This window comes from Nilaparvata lugens, chromosome 7, assembly GCF_014356525.2.
Source record: "Nilaparvata lugens isolate BPH chromosome 7, ASM1435652v1, whole genome shotgun sequence".
Taxonomy (NCBI): Eukaryota; Metazoa; Arthropoda; class Insecta; order Hemiptera; family Delphacidae; genus Nilaparvata; species Nilaparvata lugens.
In genome coordinates this window covers 3,457,273-3,476,997 of record NC_052510.1, presented here as the reverse complement: position 1 = coordinate 3,476,997, position 19,725 = coordinate 3,457,273, and the positions used below count along the sequence as shown (strand labels likewise).

General features: G+C 33.7%; 1 protein-coding gene across 4 annotated transcripts in view; it reads right to left on the bottom strand.

The window, feature by feature from the left end:
* Positions 1-19,725, bottom strand: part of LOC111059558 (dual specificity protein phosphatase 10) — a 249,354-nt gene that overhangs the window by 155,711 nt on the left and 73,918 nt on the right. The window contains exon 1 of one of the 4 annotated variants that reach the window (XM_039433443.1): positions 8,565-8,716. The exons of the other annotated variants lie outside the window; for them this stretch is intronic. The gene's annotated coding sequence lies outside the window, so the exon portion shown is untranslated. Of the gene's footprint in view, positions 1-8,564; positions 8,717-19,725 lie in introns of those variants that run through there. 4 annotated transcript variants of the gene reach the window in all.

The following is a 19,725-nucleotide window of genomic DNA, read 5'->3' as shown; positions in this document are numbered from 1 at the left end:
CTGGGATAACGGTTCAGATTGGAAATCTGTTCAAAATCTGCTAATAGTGCGGGGAGAAAATTTTGTTCCAAATTTGATTGGAGTTAGATTGGAAACGGAGTAACGGATCTGAATTGAGTAGTGATATCATAGAAGAACTGAAGAAGAAAGGTAGATCTATTTATGGTGTATCTCATATACAGAAATGAAAAAAAAAACTTCCAAATAGGTGGATGATAGAGGCAGAAATTGCTTTCTCCAATTGTTTTCTATACTATAATAAAGGAAAGAACTGGCTTATAGTGTACAACACCTACGGGATAGTAAAATTATGTTTGACGCACCATCACATCTGAATTACTGGACTGATCAACTTGAAATTCTGCATATAGATTCTCAATTAACCAAGAATGGTTTTAGGCCTATTTTCAATTCTTCAAGATTTTATTACGTCAAGTTTTAAAATAGACCCTTGCGGAGCACGGGTTACCTGCTAGTTTATGATATTATTCATGACGCTAGTGAGACCAGTTGTAACCTATGGGGCCGAAAAATGGACTATCTTGAACAAAGATGAAAAAGCATTAAGGTCATTTGAAAGAAAAATGTACAGAAGAATCTGGGGACCAATATGTGACGGAGGAGTGTGGAGAGCCAGATTCAATGTTGAGATAGACCAGGCCATTGGAGCAGGAAATATGGTGCGTTTCATAAAGGCCAGAAGGATTGAATGGCTTGGACATTTAGCCAGAATGAGTGACGAGAGGGTACCATCAAGACTCCTGGAAGAAAGAATGCTTGGGACGAGAAAGAGAGGTCGACCACGGACAAGATGGCTGAACGACGTGATTGGAGACCTCCGGGTGCTGGGCGTGGCAAACTGGCGACGGAGTGCTCAGGATAGAGACGAATGGAGGCGCTATGTTGAGGAGGCCAAAGTCTACCCAGGACTGTAGAGCCGGATAAAGTAAAGTAAGTTATAATATAAACTGATAATATGACAGGGATAGTAAGAGGAATTTGTGTTGACTTTTGTATTTGAGTGATTGTTTAGGGGTAGGAATAGGGATAGTACGGGATGGGAAAATTTATTATGTTTGACGCATCATCACGTCTGAACTACTGGACTGATCAACTTGAAATTTTGCATAAAGAATCTTAATTGACCGAGGATGGTTATAGGCCTATTTTCAATTTTCCAAGATATCATTAAGTCTAGTTTTCGGTTTGAAAAGTTTAAAAATGGACCCTTGCGAAGCACGGGTTACCTGCTAGTCTAGAACACATAAAATTGATGAAGCATAATTTATTTATTTATTCGTGGATACAATATTACAAATCATATAAAATATGATTTTAATATTGTAAAAATATTGAAACATGATTAATATTCATACATGAAAGCATGAACACTTGAAGCATAATTTATACACACGAGTATATAAATTGCTGCGCTGTCAAAAACTGTGGAAAACGCAGTTTTATTTTTGTTACATCTAGGCTATTAGATTTGTATACAGGGCTGCAGTTTAATATGGATCAATTCCACAATATCAATTTCTATTACACAAATTCGATTTGCTGGTTTCAAAATATCAAGAAATTGACAATATTTTACTCCTTTTTACAGTCTCGGCAGTTTTATTATATAATAATATAATATAATGACTTGAAAATGGCACTACTAGCCGAAACATGTCGTGACCAAATAATATTTTAAAAAGGGTACTTTCTATATATTGTTATTATATAAATATATAAATGTCTTTTATATAAATATTGTTATTTATATTAAAAGTAGCCCTAAAGAAAAAAAGCGTGTTATCGGATGAGCACGTTAAACTATCGGTCCCGGCTGAAGTATGACAGTGGGCCTATTGACGGCTTAAATGATATATTCAGGCTGTGGGACCTCCCCGCAAGGGACTCCCCACCATCAAAAGCCATACGAATTTACTTTACTTAAAGAAAAAAAGACAATTAGAGGAAAGAATTATTGGTTTATTCACTTACGGGATAGGAAATTCACGAATGACGACGCATCATCACGTTTGAACTACTCAACTGATTTACTTGAAATTTTGCATAATAGATTCTGAATTTACCGAGGATGGTTATAGGCTTATTCTAAATTCTCCTAGATTTCAGTAGGTCAAGTTTTCAGTTTGACAAGTTTTCAATTAGACCTTTGCAAAGCACGGGTTACCTGCAAGTAAATTATGATTGTATTTTGTAAAAATGAACGCAACAGAACATTGTCTATAGTTGCAAAAGCAAGCAACAAGTTTATTTGGGCCGACAACAGACAACAGTGTTGCAAGAGAGTAACAAAAAACCTACAATAGCAATGACTCATTCGCTCACTTTGGCTGCTCCAAATGCAAACAATTGCCAAAATTGCGCATACCGAATCGACTGAGAATGTGCACTGTCGCGACATCACAACTAAAATAATTAGTTTTTCTAAATTCACTAAGAATTCATGGTATTTATCGTGTCAACATAACTAAAAAATAATCATTTTTTTTAAATTCACTTAAAATTCATGGTATTTATCTTATCAACATAACTACAGTGATGAATGTTATTGAATTCAATTATAATTTATTGAATTTAACATCACAACACAACTAAAATCGTTCTCAATCGCACTGTAGAATTGATTAAAAAACATAAATCAACGAATAAATTGTACAAATTTTTGGAGTATTGTTCAAAAATGAGAATAGTTTGAAAGCAATTCGTACAATTTATTTGTTGAATCATGTTTTTTTATCAATTAGGGGTATTTACGGTGTGATTGAGAGCCTAAACAACCCAGCTATAATAACAATAAATTTGTTATTATTTAAAAATAAAATCCTTAGTCATAAAAAGGAATTCCTCACGACTTCTTATTCTTCTTCTTCTTTTCTTCTTCTTCTTCTTCTTCTTCTTCTTCTTCTTCTCTTCTTCTACTTCTTCTTCCTCTTTTTTTTCTTCTTCTCCTTCCCCTTCTCCTTCTTCTTCTTCTTCTTCTTCTCCGCCTTCCCCTTCTCCTTCTTCTTCTTCTTTTTCTTCAAGGATAAGGTCTATTAGATAACCTGTTCCGGTACCCCATCTTTTTCTTGCCTTCCTATATCTCTTTTCCCAGTGGGTTCATAATGTTTAGCCTCTATAAAGGGATTCTTTCTGGAGCCATCCTCCTATTCAAGTGACTGCACCAGAAATTTGGACATAACCTGAAAATTTCACTATAAAATATGATGTTTCACGTAGTGTAGATTGAAAAACGACGATCTTCTTATTCCCTAATTTATTTCAAATTTGTTTTAGTATGTCCTGGATCCTGGTATTATTTAATTATACTGGTGATGTCCGTCCACAAAAACAAGTAATCTACCAATAAAGCGAGTATAAATTTACCACGTTCATGAGGAAATAACGCACTTCATTCCTGATCGAAACTTTAAACGGATATGATTGGGATTTTCAAAGGTATACTGACCAGACGGATTGGCAAGAATCCAAACTACCAGTGCCACAATTGAAGCAATTTGGATACAAGAATTGTGATACATTAATTGCTTTTATTCATGATTGTCGAAATGAAACATTAGAGTAACTTCCTGATCCAAATCTAACTTAGTAAAACCGGCTAATTAAGTTTCAAGTTGTCACGAAATTATATTGTTTTATTCTTACAACACAAATAAAAAACATGCGGTTTCCACTTTTTATTCATACAAATACAGTAGAACGTCGATAATTCGGACGTCAAAAATCCGGACCATCAATAATCCGGATTCGTCTCTGGCAAGAAATAAAATTTTTACTGTGCGTTGTACACATGTTGCTGTAAATAAAATACGATACAGTGCTTTAAAGACGTGTTTTTAATGTATATACAGTACCTTATACTCTACCTACCAATAATTGAATACTGTATATACAATTTTAACAGCTTTGTTTCTTGAATAGTGCGTGCTGACCGTTTTTACTTTCCTTGCCCTACTACCATAGGTAAGGAAAGTATTGCTTTCCAAAAAAAATTAAGGTACCCCAATTTCAAGTTTTCTATACGTTTCAAGGTCCCCTGAGTCCAAAAACATGATTTTTGGGTATTGGTCTGTGTGTGTGTATGTGTGTATGTGTGTATGTGTGTATGTGTGTGTGTGTGTGTGTCTGTGAACACGATAACTCCATTCCTAATTAACCGATCGACTTGAAATTTTAAACTTAAGGTCCCTATACCATGAGGACCCGACAATAAGAAATTCAATAAAATTCAATTCAAGATGGCGGAAAAAATGGCGGATAATTACTAAAAAACCAAGTTTTTCACGTTTTTCTCGAAAATGGCTCTAACGATTTTCTTCAAATTTATATCATGGATAGCTATTTATAAGCCCTATCAACTAGCATAAGTCTCATTTCTGGGAAAATTTCAGGAGCTCCGTAATATTCTTGAGAAAAATGGCGGAAAATGACTAAAAAACCATGTTTTTCACGGTTTTCTCGAAAACGGCTCCAACGATTTTCTTCAAATTTATACCATGGATAGCTATTTTTAAGCCCTATCAACTGGCATAAGTTTCATTTCTGGGAAAATTTCAGGAGCTCCGTAATATTCTTGAGAAAAATGGCGGATAATGACTAAAAATCCATGTTTTTCACCGTTTTCTCGAAAACTGCTCTAACGATTTACTTCAAATTCATAACATGGATAGATATTCATAAGCACTATCAACTGGCATGAGTCTCATTTCTGGGGAAATTCCATGAGCTCCGTAATATTCTTGAGAAAAATGGCGGATAATGACCAAAAACCAGGTTTTTCACGGTTTTCTCGAAAACAGCTCTAACGATTTTCTTCAAATTCAAGCCATGGGTCATGGTTCATTCATAAGTCCTATCAAATGACATGAGTTTTTTCTTTGGAAAATTGCAGGAGCTCCGTAATATTCTTGAGAAAAATGGCGGATAATTACTAAAAAACCATGTTTTTCACGATTTTTTCAAAATAACTTGACCGATTTTTTTCAAATTCATACTCTGTATAGTTATTTATCAGCTCTATTAACTGGCATGAGTCTCCTTTCTGGGAAACTAATGGGGGTCCACCCCATCCTTGAGAAATGGACTTTGTAACCTCCTTCTCGTGCATGAGGTAGGTAGGTAGAGCAGTTCATAAAAAGAACACATAGTCGAGATATTTCATCTGTAGAACAGCTGTTTTGACGACTTTAAAAAAATGACGACTAAAAAAATCATTGAATTTCACAATTTACACAAAGGAAAAAGTACTCTGAAAACAATTATATATACACATATACAAAAGTCTGATCGTAGTTTCGAATATGAGCAAGGAAAGTTGTGTGAGTGTACCACACCAGATTTTTTTAACGTAATTTCGATAATCTGGATAATTTGATAATCCGGATGGGGTCCGGTCCCAATTAATCCGGATTATTGACGTTCTACTGTAAAACCATAGGGGTTTCCTAACCCAAACCAATTCCTACCTATTTCTCACTCAAATCCGATTGATACAGTGCATAATAAGAGATTATGAAAAGAAGAGTATATCACAACAACACAACAATATTGCAAATTATAAAAATATAGAATAATACAATTACACGTTGTACAAAGAAATCACAATAACATATCTACATCAATAAAAGAATAAATTACTTCAAGTACCACGAGGACGAAAAGTCCTGTTTGGGGCACCATCATATTTTTTATTAAGAAAAAAGAAACAATGAATTATTATTTTGATTAAAATCACTTCATTGTCCATATAGGATATTCTCTTAACCATAAACCAATTGTTAAAGAATCAATGATTCAAACTAGAAAAGTTCTGAATGTAAACCACATTTGTAATAAATATGAAATCTGACTCATTAAAAGAGTTTCAGCATCATTCTAAAAAAAAATACATTTAATCAACAATCCCGACTGCCCAAGAAGCAGTCGTTAGGTCATGTCAGAGGCCCTGAAATTGATCAGTTGCGACCTGAAAACTCTGACACCAGACCTCAGCCAGCCAGGTCACAACTATTATCATCAACAATCAACTTGAATATTGTAAACCAAGATCATTAAAGTACAATAAATTTAACTTTATCTCTACTTGAAAAATATTATTATTACAATAAATGTAAATTAAGAGGATTTTTGAAAGCTAAGCACGATATTACTACGATTCAAAACATTTTCATGATGATAATATCTACAAAAAACGATAGAACATGATAAAAAACGTTTTACAAGTTTAGATAAATAAAGTTCAATTAAAAAATACGAAACGTAGAAAATTTGGATGAAATCCAAGACATGAATCATGTTGAAAAGTCTCTAAATTTCAAGTTGAATTAATTTTAGATCATAATGATAGTCTAAGTAAACAATGTAGTAAAATCAGTGTAGTAAACAAAAATAAATGCACTACCAAAATCCAAAGGTCAATAACTATGTATAATATTTCTCATTTTAGTATTTTTTATAGTTTACTTTCCTTGTCTTCAACGTTATCTTTGGCTAAATCGCTTCTGATAGATATTTTCATGAGAATTAGGGGGACTTGGTCCCACACAAGAGGTCAAATCGATAACTCAATAATGAAGTGAATAAAAACAATAAGAATAATCAACTAAATAAAAACAATCTATGAAAGAATATTCGCAGTAATAAAGAGCTAAGCTTGCAAGTTGCAGATAAAAATCGTCAACTACTGACAACTCAAAAACAATGACACATGTGCCTTCAATCAACAGTAAACACAATAGAGAAATTTAAAAACGTAGCAGTGTTATGACGTCAAGAAAGTTTATGAAAAATTTACTATCGTCAAAGCATGAATGAATAATAGTGTAGTTATCATTCATGAATACTCTACGTAAACCGAACAGATAATCATGAATGATCAATTGCATGAATGTATTACGCAGGCTACAGGATTATGAATGACGTAGTATTCGATAGTTTTTATGAGGGGCAGCTATTTAAATTGATGATTACAACATGTGTATGTATATGTTTTTATTGTTTTAATGACAGGGAGAGCTTGCTTTATTGTTTTAATGACATGGAAATCATGTTTTTATAGTTTAAATAGTGCACAACAGGTTCTAAGGCTTCAACAGTGTAGTGAAATTCAGTTTAAACTGTCAGCATTCCTCATAAGTAACAACAAAGCTTTCCATTCAAACAATGCTGACAGATTGAGGTGGATAGATAGTAGAGGCAAAGATAGTCCGGATAAAGGGGCTTAACCAAGCATTAATTACTGTGTAAACTCGAATCATAACCTCGATAAAATTGACATGCAAATGTATGAATTGCTTGTTACAATGGGTGGGGGTTCCCACATGTAATTTCCTAAACAATAGCGGAATCACCGCCTTAAATAGCATTGTGGCATACATTTCATCATTCTGTCTTTCACTCACTCACTCTCACACACACTCTCTCTCTCTCTATTCTGTCACTCATTTTCTCTCAATCTCTCTCCCACTCGTTCTCTCTCGCTTAATAAAAGCAATCAATCATTCTCTCTCTCACACACTCTCTCTCTCGCTTAATAAAGGCAATCAATCACTCTCTCTCTCTCTCTGGCTCTCGTAGCCAATTACTTCAATTTACTGTAATCGGAATCACACACAAGAGTTGTATTGAAGCTAAGTCTAGAGCATTGTAGAAATTTGAAGGGTCGCCATTATGGAGACTCGCAATTCCAAAAATTGAGGCATTAACAATAATATTATCATTTACTAATGATTGTACTTAGTGAGTGATTAATTGAGTAATTATTAATTGGGGAGGTGCCAACAAAGAAATTAAAAATCTTATTGCCGGCTGGACAAAAGCCGGTTAAATTTTAATCATGATCAATTTCACGAGAACCAATCAGAGAAGCCTATTTTTCGAAAAAGCCTTCCCTGATTGCTTCTCGTGAAATTAATCACGATTAACCGGCTTTTGTGCAACCGGGCCTTTGAATAGAAATATGGCAAATTTGGAATATTCTCATAGAAACCTGAATAAAAACAGTAATGTTCCAATCTGATTGAATTCTTCATGTTCAATCATAGATTATGTCTCCCCTATGCTAATATTGAAGTTTGATATGCTTTACGATTGTGCTCATATTTGTATGCTCTTATACACAGTATGTTCATTGTGTTCTGTTAAACCATAGAGAAACAATAGCATAAGTAGATATCCCATGGTATAGGGCGTTTATGTCGCAATTTTCAATGTTATCTCAAGCCAATAGTCCACGTAGTTCTTTCCTGTGAAGCTGTGTGACGCTGGTAGTCTCTCATATTGTGCCGTTCATACGCTCTCACCCCAACAAAACAGTGATAATCGACAATAATCGACAGTGATCGACAATAATAGGCTTGAGTTAACAGTAAAAGTTGCGACATAAACGCCCTATACCATGGGATACCATTGGATATCTACTTACGCTATTGTTTCTCTATGGTTAAACAAAGAGCCCCAATACACTTTACAACAAATTCTATGTTATACAAATGGATTTTTTTTTAAAGAAATTGATTTAAAAAAGACAAATTTAGCAAGATTCTTACCGAAAATAGACTGTTGTCGCCCACATTGTGAAAATATAGTACAGCTTCATTCCCAAGATATTTATAGCTGTTACCAATGATTCTTAAGAGTTCACCAACACTTATACACTTCCAACTGAGGTACGTTGTTCCAAAATTAACAAAATAATCAACTAAACTGTAGTCTATTAAAATGTTCAATAACTAATTGAAATGTAACTGAATATCCTCATTTCTTCAAACGTTCACTTTCAAATCTTCAACTCTGTATTGGAAATATTTACTGAAAAACTTTACTGGATATCCTAGTCATTTCTTCAAATTTTCACTTTAAAATCTTCAAGTCTATATTAGAAAAATTTACAAAAAAATTTTACAGAATATCCTCATTTCTTCAAACGTTCACTTTCGAATCTTCAAGTCTGTATTGGAAATATTTACAAAAAAATTACTGAATATCTTTCTTCAAACTTTCACTTTCAAACCTTCAACTCTGTATTGGAAATATTCACTAACAACTACACCAGCTTATAAAATTAAACAAAAAATATCCTCGTCTCCTAAAATGATCAATTGCTACGTGTATTTGGAAATACATCACATATTATAATGAGAGACACCAATATAACTGAATATCCTCATTTCTTGAAATCTTCAACTCTAAATTGGAAATATTTACAAAAAACTTTTACTAAATATCCTCTTTTTTTCAAATTTTAACTTTCAAATCTTCAACTCTGTCTTGGGAATATTCACTAACAATTTTACCAGCTTGAAAACTTTCACTAAAAAATAGCTTCATCTCCTAAAATTATCACTTGCTACGTGTATTTGGAAATACATCACATATTATAATGAGAGACACCAATATAACTGAATATCCTCATTTCTCCAAATCTTCAACTCTGAATTGGAAATATTTACAAAAAACCTTTACTGAATATCCTTATTTCTTCAAATTTTCACTTTCAAATCTTCAACTCTGTATTGGAGATATACATTAACAACTACACCAGCTTATAAAATTAAACAAAAAAATATCCTCATCTCCTAAAATGATCACTTGCAACGTGTATTTGGAAACACATATAAATTACAATGAGAAGCACTTGTCAAAACTTCAAAAACACTTCAAATTCAACAACACCAATATTACTAAATACTGTCAATCTTCAGCTTCTCTACACTCATATTTATACTCATTTAACTGTTGTAAGCACTTCATTATTTCCTGAAACCCATCATTTCATCGTATAGCTAGCTTTTCGCCACGTTCACTTGGAAACCATTTCCTAAATTGTCTGAAAAGTACACTGAAGAACCAATTTGTTGAGATAATTCCAGAGATGTGTTTGCACATTTATCTGGCAAACAGAAATGGACTGATAATAGAGGCAGATGGCACTATGCTTCAGAAGTCACGCGGATCGGACTATAGTGAGGTCCACGTTATAATGGCAGTATTTGATCAACATTGGTGTTGCTATCCTTGTCTATCATTCGACAAAGCAGATAGCGCTAACCTTCTCTATAGTTGAGGTCCACGTTATAATGGCAGTATTTGATCAACTTTGGTGTTGCTATCCTTGTCTATCATTCGACAAAGCATATAGCGCTAACCTTCTCTATAGTTGAGGTCCACGTTATAATGGCAGTATTTCATCAACTTTGGTGTTGCTATCCTTGTCTATCATTCGACAAAGCATATAGCGCTAACCTTCTCTATAGTTGAGGTCCACGTTATAATGGCAGTATTTGATCAACATTGGTGTTGCTATCCTTGTCTATTATTCGACAAAGAAAATAGCGCTAACCTTCTCTATAGTTGAGTTCCACGTTATAATGGCAGTATTTGATCAACTTTGGTGTTGCTATCCTTGTCTATCATTCGACAAAGCAGATAGCGCTAACCTTCTCTATAGTTGAGGTCCACGTTATAATGGCAGTATTTGATCAACATTGGAGTTGCTATCCTTGTCTATCATTCGACAAAGCAGATAGCGCTAACCTTCTCTATAGTTGAGGTCCACGTTATAATGGCAGTATTTGATCAACTTTGGTGTTGCTATCCTTGTCTATCATTCGACAAAGCAGATAGCGCTAACCTTCTCTATAGTTGAGGTCCACGTTATAATGGCAGTATTTGATCAACTCTGGAGTTGCTATCCTTGTCAATCATTTGACAAAGCAGATAGCGCTAACCTTCTCTATAGTGAGGTCCACGTTACAATGGCAGTGAAGAAAGATAGCAGAACAACGTTGCCGATCCTCTGTCTTGTCAATGCCTTCTATAGACGGTAGCTGATACCAAGAATAGTGTTCTATACCAAGGATATACTATTCTTGAGCTGATACAGGTTTATTGATGTAATATTAACTGTTCATTCTCGTTTAAAAAAATCAATTATCCTATTATATTAAGCGAGCAATTTCTGTATGTCTGTTTATATTTTTATAATATCTGGTTATTCATGTTCAGTTCAACAGATCTCGAAAACGGCTCTAACGATTTTCACGAAATTTGGAACATAGTGAGTTTGTGATATAAAAATTCGATTGCACTAGGTCTCATCCTTGGGAAAACTCGCTAAACGACATTAAAAGGATAATTCATCCTTGGCTGAAACAGCTGTGGATAGTAAAAACTGTGGATAGAGTGAGCGAATGAGTATGTGAAAAATCAAAGTATCACATCCCCGAAATTCATAAGATGACGTACAGCAGTACCTCCTAAATACCTAAGTATTCAGGAGGTCCTGTATATAGCCAGCTGTGAAATATAAACACGATCATTTTAGAGTATTGTGTTCTGTTTATCAATAAATAAAAATAACGAGCGAAGCTCGGTGCTCCGATATTATATTATTAAGCAAGAAATTATATTTTTCTTCATAATGCATTTTCATAATAAAAATGAGATATTTTGTTAATTTAATGATTAATTCTACATAGTTAGAAGACGTTCTGGCAACAGAGCAAAGCGAGAAAGAGATAGATCTATCCGCTTTGTTGAATGATAAACAAGGATAGCAATACCATTGCTAATCAAACACTGCCATTATAACGTGGACCTCACTATAGCTACGCAACGTGGCCGCAGATCGCATTTCAACAATGTAGAAACATAAATAAATGAGAAAATATTTAATCTCAATTATGAAAATGTATTATTTAATCATTTTCTTGACTAATCAAATATAATTGTTTATTTGAAACAAGTCTAGATATACCGGTATCAGCTATCCTCTATAGAAGGCAGTGGCAAGGCTGAGAATCTACAACGCTGTTCTCCTATCTTTCTCTACTGTCATTATAACGTGGACCTCACTATGAATGATCCGATCAGAAGTGATAAATTGATTTTTTCAGATGTCAAGTTCAAAAAAGAAAGCTTTGAAATCTTAAAACTGATCCTGCACGAGAATTAACATTGTTTCAATCACCTATTGATTATAAAATTCATGAAAAATTAGTTCAGTAAAAGATTGTAGCCTACTTCCAACAAAAATTAGGGGAACTAAATAACATTATTGTAAAATTGAGAATTGAGTTGGCTGAATCACCAATTTTAGCAATATTAATTGTGAAAAATTATTAAAACTCGACAATTTTTATATTTTTTTCCGAGCATCTATATTTTGTTTATCAAGTACTTGATTATTGATAAAATTCAACATCCACAGATTATCATCCATGAACAGAATTGTATCATTTGTACTGTTGTTATTAGATTAAAAAATGTATTTCTTATTTTTAGAACTCGTGGCTGAAGCTCAAGGCTTCTTTTTCCAGTCACGCCAAATACTATTGTATGTTATTGATTATTACTTTCCTTGACCTATTACCATAGGTAAGGAAAGTATTGCTTTCCAAAAAAAATTAAGGTACCCTAATTTCAAGTTTTCTATACGTTTCAAGTCCCCCTGAGTCCAAAAACATGATTTTTGGGAGTTGGTCTGTGTGTGTGTATGTGTATGTGTGTGTCTGTGTGTATGTGTGTGTGTGTGTGTGTATGTGTGTATGTCTGTGAACACGATAACTCCATTCCTAATCAACCGATTGACTTGAAATTTTAAACTTAAGGTCCTTAAGTCCTTACCATGTCCTTACCAATTTTAAACTTAAGGTCCTTACCATGTGGATCCGACAATAAGAAATTCAATAAAATTCAATTCAAGATGGCGGAAAAAATAGCGGATAATTACTAAAAAACCACGTTTTTCACGGTTTTCTCGAAAACGGCTCTAACGATTTTCTTCAAATTTGTACCATGGATAGCTATTTATAAGCACTATCAACTGGCATGAGTCTCATTTCTGGGAAAATTTCAGGAGCTCTGTAATATTCTTGAGAAAAATGGCGGATAATGACTAAAAAACCATGTTTTTCACGGTTTTCTCGAAAACAGCTATAACGATTTTCTTCAAATTCATAACATGGATAGCTATTTATAAGCCCTATCAACTGGCATTAGTCTCATTTCTGGGAAAATTTCAGGAGCTCCGTAAAATTCTTGAGAAAAATGACGGATAATGACTAAAAAACATGTTTTTCACGGTTTTCTCGAAAACGGCTTTAACGATTTTCTTCAAATTTATACCATGGATAGCTATTTATAAGCCCTATCAACTGACATGAGTCTCATTTCTGGGAAAATTGCAGGAGCTCCGTAATATTCTTGAGAAAAATGGCAGTTACCAAAAATCCATGTTTTTCACGATTTTCTCAAAAACGGCTCTAATGATTTTTTTCAAATTCATACCCTGTATAGCTATTTATCAGATCTATCAGCTGGCATGAGTCTTTTTCCTGGGAAACTAATGGGGGTCCACCCCATCCTTGAGAAATGGACTTTGTAACCTCCATCTCGTGCATGTGGTAGGTAGGTAGGTAGAACAGTTTATAAAAAGTACACAGTCATAGTCAAGATATTTCATCTGTAGAACAGCTGTTCTGACGACTTTTAAAAAAATAATCGAATTTTACAATTTACACAAAGGAAAAAGTACTCTGAAATTAATAATAATTATATTTACACATATACAGTAGTCTGATCGTAGTTGCAAATATGTTGCCGCCAATTGTCATAAGGTTATTCCCCTAAATTATTCTCGTTTGAGAATGAGGCTTACAGTTCAGTGAGCAAGGAAAGTTGTGTGAGTGTACCACACCAGATTTTTTTTTACTTGTAAAAATATTTCTTGTATTTGGCAATAAATAAAATAAGTATAGTTATTAACCATTTGAAATTTCAGACTTGATACAACATTGAAAACTGTGTTTGTCAACACCATTCAGATACACCTCTCTTCCAGAGTTCTTAAACAAGTATAATTGAAAATAAATTATTGCACAATAATATGAAATGGTTATTTCACAACTATCTCTCACTATGTTTCAGTTTTCCTGTAACCGATATAGAAAACTTAACCTCACTTTAACAAAAACTGAGCACTGAACTATAAATTATCTACGAGTAAATAAATAAATAAATAGATAAGCAAATAAATAAACAGGAATAAATCACCAAATACGACACTATATTTAGGTCCACGTTATAATGGCAGTGTTTAGCAATGGTATTGCTATCCTTGTCTATCATTCAACAAAGCGGATAGCGCTATCTCTTTCTCGCTTTGTTCTGTGGCTAGATCGTCTTTTAACAAAGTAGAATTGATAATCAATTAACAAAATATTTTATCTTAATTGTAAAAATTCATTATAAATTTATTGAAGAATATAATTTCTTGCTTAATAACACATAATTGATTATTTTAAACCAGAATGAACAGTTAATATTACATCAATAAACCTGTATCAGCTACCGTCTATAGAAGGCATTGACAAGAAAATTGATCGGCAACGTCGTTCTCCTATCTTTCTCCACTACCATTATAACGTGGACCTCACTATAGAGAAGGTTAGCGCTAATTGCTTTGTCGAATGATAGACAAGGATAGCAACTCTGAATAATCATAAAACATTTTTGACAAGCCCTGTTCAAAATACTGAAAATTGAATATCATAAAAAAGGTTTGCTAGTATTAACGATTCCTGTATAGGTCGTATACCTCACTATAGGTGCTGGTTGCACAAAAGCTGGTTAAATTTTAATCTTGATTAATTCCACGAGAACCAATCAGAGAAGCCGTCTTATCAAGAAGGCCTTCTCTGATTTGTTCTTGTGAAATTAATCACGATTAAAATTTAACCGGCTTTTGTGCAACCGGGCCTAGGCCTGATTCTACTCACCAGTTCATCCACCAGTTCAATAACAACAAAAATTTCTAAATATCATTCTAACTGTACTGAAATACTATAGTGAATGGTTCACTTTATAATGGCAGTGGAGAAAGATAGGAGAGGAACGTTGCAGATTCTGCCTTGCCACTGTCTTCTATAGAGAATAGCTGATACCAGTAGAGCTGATGTAATAACTCCACATTCTTGTTTGAAATTTTAATTTATATTTCATACGTCAAGAAAATATATTTATCAATGATTGAATAATACAATTTTATAATTGAGATTGAATATTTTCTTGATTAATTATATTTCTACATTGTTAAATAACGATATGGCAACGTTGCGGAGCTGGAAAAGGATAGCGCTATCTGCTTTGTCTAATGATAGACAAGAATAACAACACCAATGCTGATCAAATACTGTCATTATAACGTGTACTTCACTATAGTACAACTATAGCAATTAAATAACCCTAACATCAAACAAAAATCGACATCTGAAACACAAATAACTAGTAGTTCTGTGAACAGTAGACCTCACGCAGTATTCTCATCCACAAGTACCTGATTGAAACTATAGACCTTATATGGAAATACAGCAATATTTATAGAATGGCTTCTCCACACATCTGTGTAATCACTTGTCAGCTGATTTATGATGAATAATTCTATAGTCTGATTTTTACTCTAATATTGGTGTATGAAGGAGGCTCCTTTTTCCTTTTATATTATCCTTGAAATGCGAAATTTTCAAAAACCTTGTTTATACGTCGACGCGCAATTAAAAAAAGAACATACCTGTCAAATTTCATGAAAATCTATTACCGCGTTTCGCCGTAAATGCTCAACATAAAAACATAAAACATTTAAACATTAAGAGAAATGCCAAACCGTCGATTTGAATCTTAGACCTCAATTCGCTCGGTCAATTTTTTATAACGTGGACCTCACTATAGAACTGTAGCAGCCCTAACCTCTAACAAAAATCAACGTCTGAAACACAAATAACAAACACTAAACTCGGAAAACACTAAACTTTAGATTTCGTATTTTCTGGAATGATATTGTAGACAAGCAAAGCAACACCAATATTAATCAAACACTACCATCATAACGTAGACCTGACTATAGTACTGTAGCAAGCAAAATCACCCTCACCTCAAAACAAAAATCAACGTCTGAAACTCAAATAAAGCTGCGTTTACACCAAAGTTATCTACAAAATATTAACTACATTTTAGATTAGAATAACAAAATGTTAATAACTTAATCCTTATAGATTCTATTAGATTGAACGGAGCTTGACAAACACATATGTTCATCATGTGTATGATAAGTTATGCTCAATCTAATAGAATCTATAAGGATTAGGTTATTGAAATTTTGTTAATAACTTTGGTGTAAATGTAGCTTAACAAACACTAAACTCAAAAAGAATGACTAATTTCTAGATTGACTGCTTTGTCGAACGATAGACAAGGATAACAACACCAATTTTAATCAAATACTGCCATTATATCGTCCACCTCACTATAGTACAACTGTAGCAAGTGAATAACCCTAACCTCAAACAAAAATCGACATCTAAACCACAAATAACAAACACTAAACTCCAAAAATGTATAACTAATTAGTAAATTTTCAAACAAAAATGAACGATATATCACAAATAACAAACACTGAACTCAAAAATCAATTACTAATTTCTGGATTCTCTTCAAAGCCAACAACACATCTTTGTAAAGACAACAAAACTATTGTAACTACTGCACTGATTACTAAATTCTCAAAAAAATCAACGTCTATACCACGAATATAACAAACACTAAACTCAAAGATCAATTACTAATTTCTGGATTCTAATCAAAGAAATTGAAATTTATTCACAACACTGACATATTTTACAAATATTTTTACAATGCAATTATTATAAAGAAACAGTAGCATGATGGAAAAAAAGAAAAGAACTTAAGTAGCTTAACAGCTGTGATTGAAGTTCTACACTATTGTTATTGTACATTATAATATGAACGAGACAAAGGATTCAAAGCCAACAACACATCTTTGTAGAGACAACAAAACTATTGTAACTACTGCACTGATTACTAAATTCTCAAACAAAAATCAACGTCTATACACCACAAATAACAAACAATAAACTCAAAAATCAATTACTAATTTCTGGATTCTCATCAGAGCCAACAACACATCTTTGTAGAGACCAACAAAACTATTGTAACTACTGCACTGATTACTAAATTCTCAAACAAAAATCAACGTCTATACACCACAAATAACAAACACTAAACTCAAAGATCAATTACTAATTTCTGGATTCTAATCAAAGCCAACAACACATCTTTGTAAAGACAACAAAACTATTGTAACTACTGCACTGATTACTAAATTCTCAAACAAAAATCAACGTCTATACCACAAATAACAAACACTAGACTCAAAAATCAATTACTAATTTCTGGATTCTCTTCAAAGCCAACAACACATCTTTGTAGAGACAACAAAACTATTGTAATCACTGCACTGTGAGAAGAAGGTTATTATTACTAAGACATCAAAACTATTGCAACTACTGCACTGAGATAAGACTGTGATTACTATAAGAAGACAACTACTGAAGACAACTACTAGAAGACAACTACTGTACTAGAGTACTAGTGAAGAATCACGCAAACATTGGAGAGCATGGCAGGCTATTTTCATCCACATCGTGTCATAGCCTAAATCTAGAAGCTTTCCAATTATTCCCCGTGTAATATCTATATCTATAGTGATGCACTATATTTATTCACGCAACTGTAACAATAGTACAGGCTATACTGTTTGCTATCATCTAGTATCTAGTCTATAGTAGCTGTTTGGCACGATAGGGAGAGATAAAATGGGAAGGAGAGAAGAATAGAAAGGATTGTTAAAAGAAAAGAAGGAGAGGAGGAGGAGGAGGAGGAGGAGGAGGAGGAGGAGAGGAGGAGGAGGAAGCGGAGGTGGAAAAGAAGAAGGAGTAGAAAAATCACAGGAAGTAGAATGAGAAGAACAAGAGCATGAAGGAGACGAACAAGTAAATGAAGGAGAAGAATAGATTAATTATTGAAAGAAATTGAGGAGGAAGAAGAGGAATAGAAAAAAAAACAAAAACCACAGGAATGGGAATAAGAGGAACAAGAGCATGAAGGAGAATTATAAGAACATGAAGAAAAGGAAAAAGAGCAGCGAGGGGTAGCAGTGGAGATAGAAGATAGAGAAGTTTAAGGAGGAGAAGAAGGGTGAGGAGTAGCTGGAAGATGAGAAGAATGTTAAGAAGAATAGAGAAAGAAAAAAGAAGTGGATGGAGGATGATGAAGAGTAGTTGAAAGATAAGAAGGATTAGAAGGAGAAGAAGAGAAAGACGAAGAACAAGTGGACCAAGAAAAAGAAGGAGGAGAGGAAGGAGATATATAGAGGAGGATGAGAAGGATAAAAAGAATAGAGAAGAAGAAAAGAAAAAGGAAGTGGATGGAGGATGGTGAAGAGTAGTTGAACGATAAGAAGAAAAAGAGAAAGACGAAAACAAAAGGAACAAGAAGAAGAAGGAGAGGAAAGAGATAAAGAGTAAGAAGGATGATGAAGAGTAGGTGGGATATGAGAAGGATAAGAATAGGAAGAGGAAAAAAGGAAAAGAAAAAGGAAGAGGATGGAGGATGATTGGTAGGTTGAGGGGAAAAGAAGAAGAAGAAGAACGAAAAAGGAGAAAGAGAAGAAGAAGAAGAAAAATGTTTAAGAATAACAAGGAGGAGAAGAAGAAGAAGAAAAAGAAAGAAGAAGAAGAAGAAGAAGAAGAAGAAGAAGAAGAAGAAGAAGAAGAAGATGATGATGATGATGATGATGATGAATAACGAAGAGAAGAATAATAATAACAAGAACGAAAAAGAAGACAAAGAAGAAGTAGAAGGAAAAAAGAGAGGAAGAAGAAGAGTAAATGAATAAAAAAACAGGAAGAGGAAGGAGGATGGTGATGAGGAGTAGGTGAAAGATGGGAAGGATAAGAAGAAGAAGAAGCGATAAGAAGAATAGAAAAAGGTATGGATGGAGGGTTATAGGAAGGAGGATGGTGAGGAGAAAGTGGAGGAAAAGAAGAGGAAAATCAGGAAGCGGAAGAAGGATGATAATGAGGAGTTGGCGAAAGATGAGAGGAATGATGATAAAAATTATTTCTTTCGAGAGTGGAAAACGGAAAAAGCCTACCAAAGAATTTGCAGGAAAATCATGCTAGAATAATGATTAATTGCGCAATTTTATGTCACAATTAACATGAATTCACTAAACACAACAAACCTGTCAGTTGATCACGCAACTGTTTAGATCACGATCTGATTTTCTAGGAAGCGTCATAACGAACGTGATTATATCTCTTAGATGAGATTATTTTTATGTAGAAATATATTTCATGTATCATTCACTATAAGGCTAGCTTCACATGCATTCGGTTTCATTCGGTTCGGTTCGGTTCGTTACCGAAAACGAATGAGGCTTTCATATTTATGTCAGGTTTTAATTCGTACTGTTCTCATTAGGTATTTTCTTCTAAAAAACAGCTGTGAATAGGGAAATTCTTGAAGAACGTACGTTCATAAGTGGATATAAAATTCATTTCCTACAGTAGATGATGACGTCATAAGTGGATGGAAAACCCATACTATGATTGGTTCCAAGTGGAATTTGATTAGAATAGTTTTAAAAAATGTTAAAAATAATATGTCATAAGCTCATGAAACCAGGAAAAACTGGAACCGGTAGCCTGAAAGTTGGTCATTTAAATAATACTGTATTTATATGGAACGAAACTCCAAATTAAATGCTGTAAATCACCCCGAAGACTTCTGCTACTGCAAATATCGACAACAGGAAGTTTATGACAGTGCTGTGCAAGATAAAACCTTGCC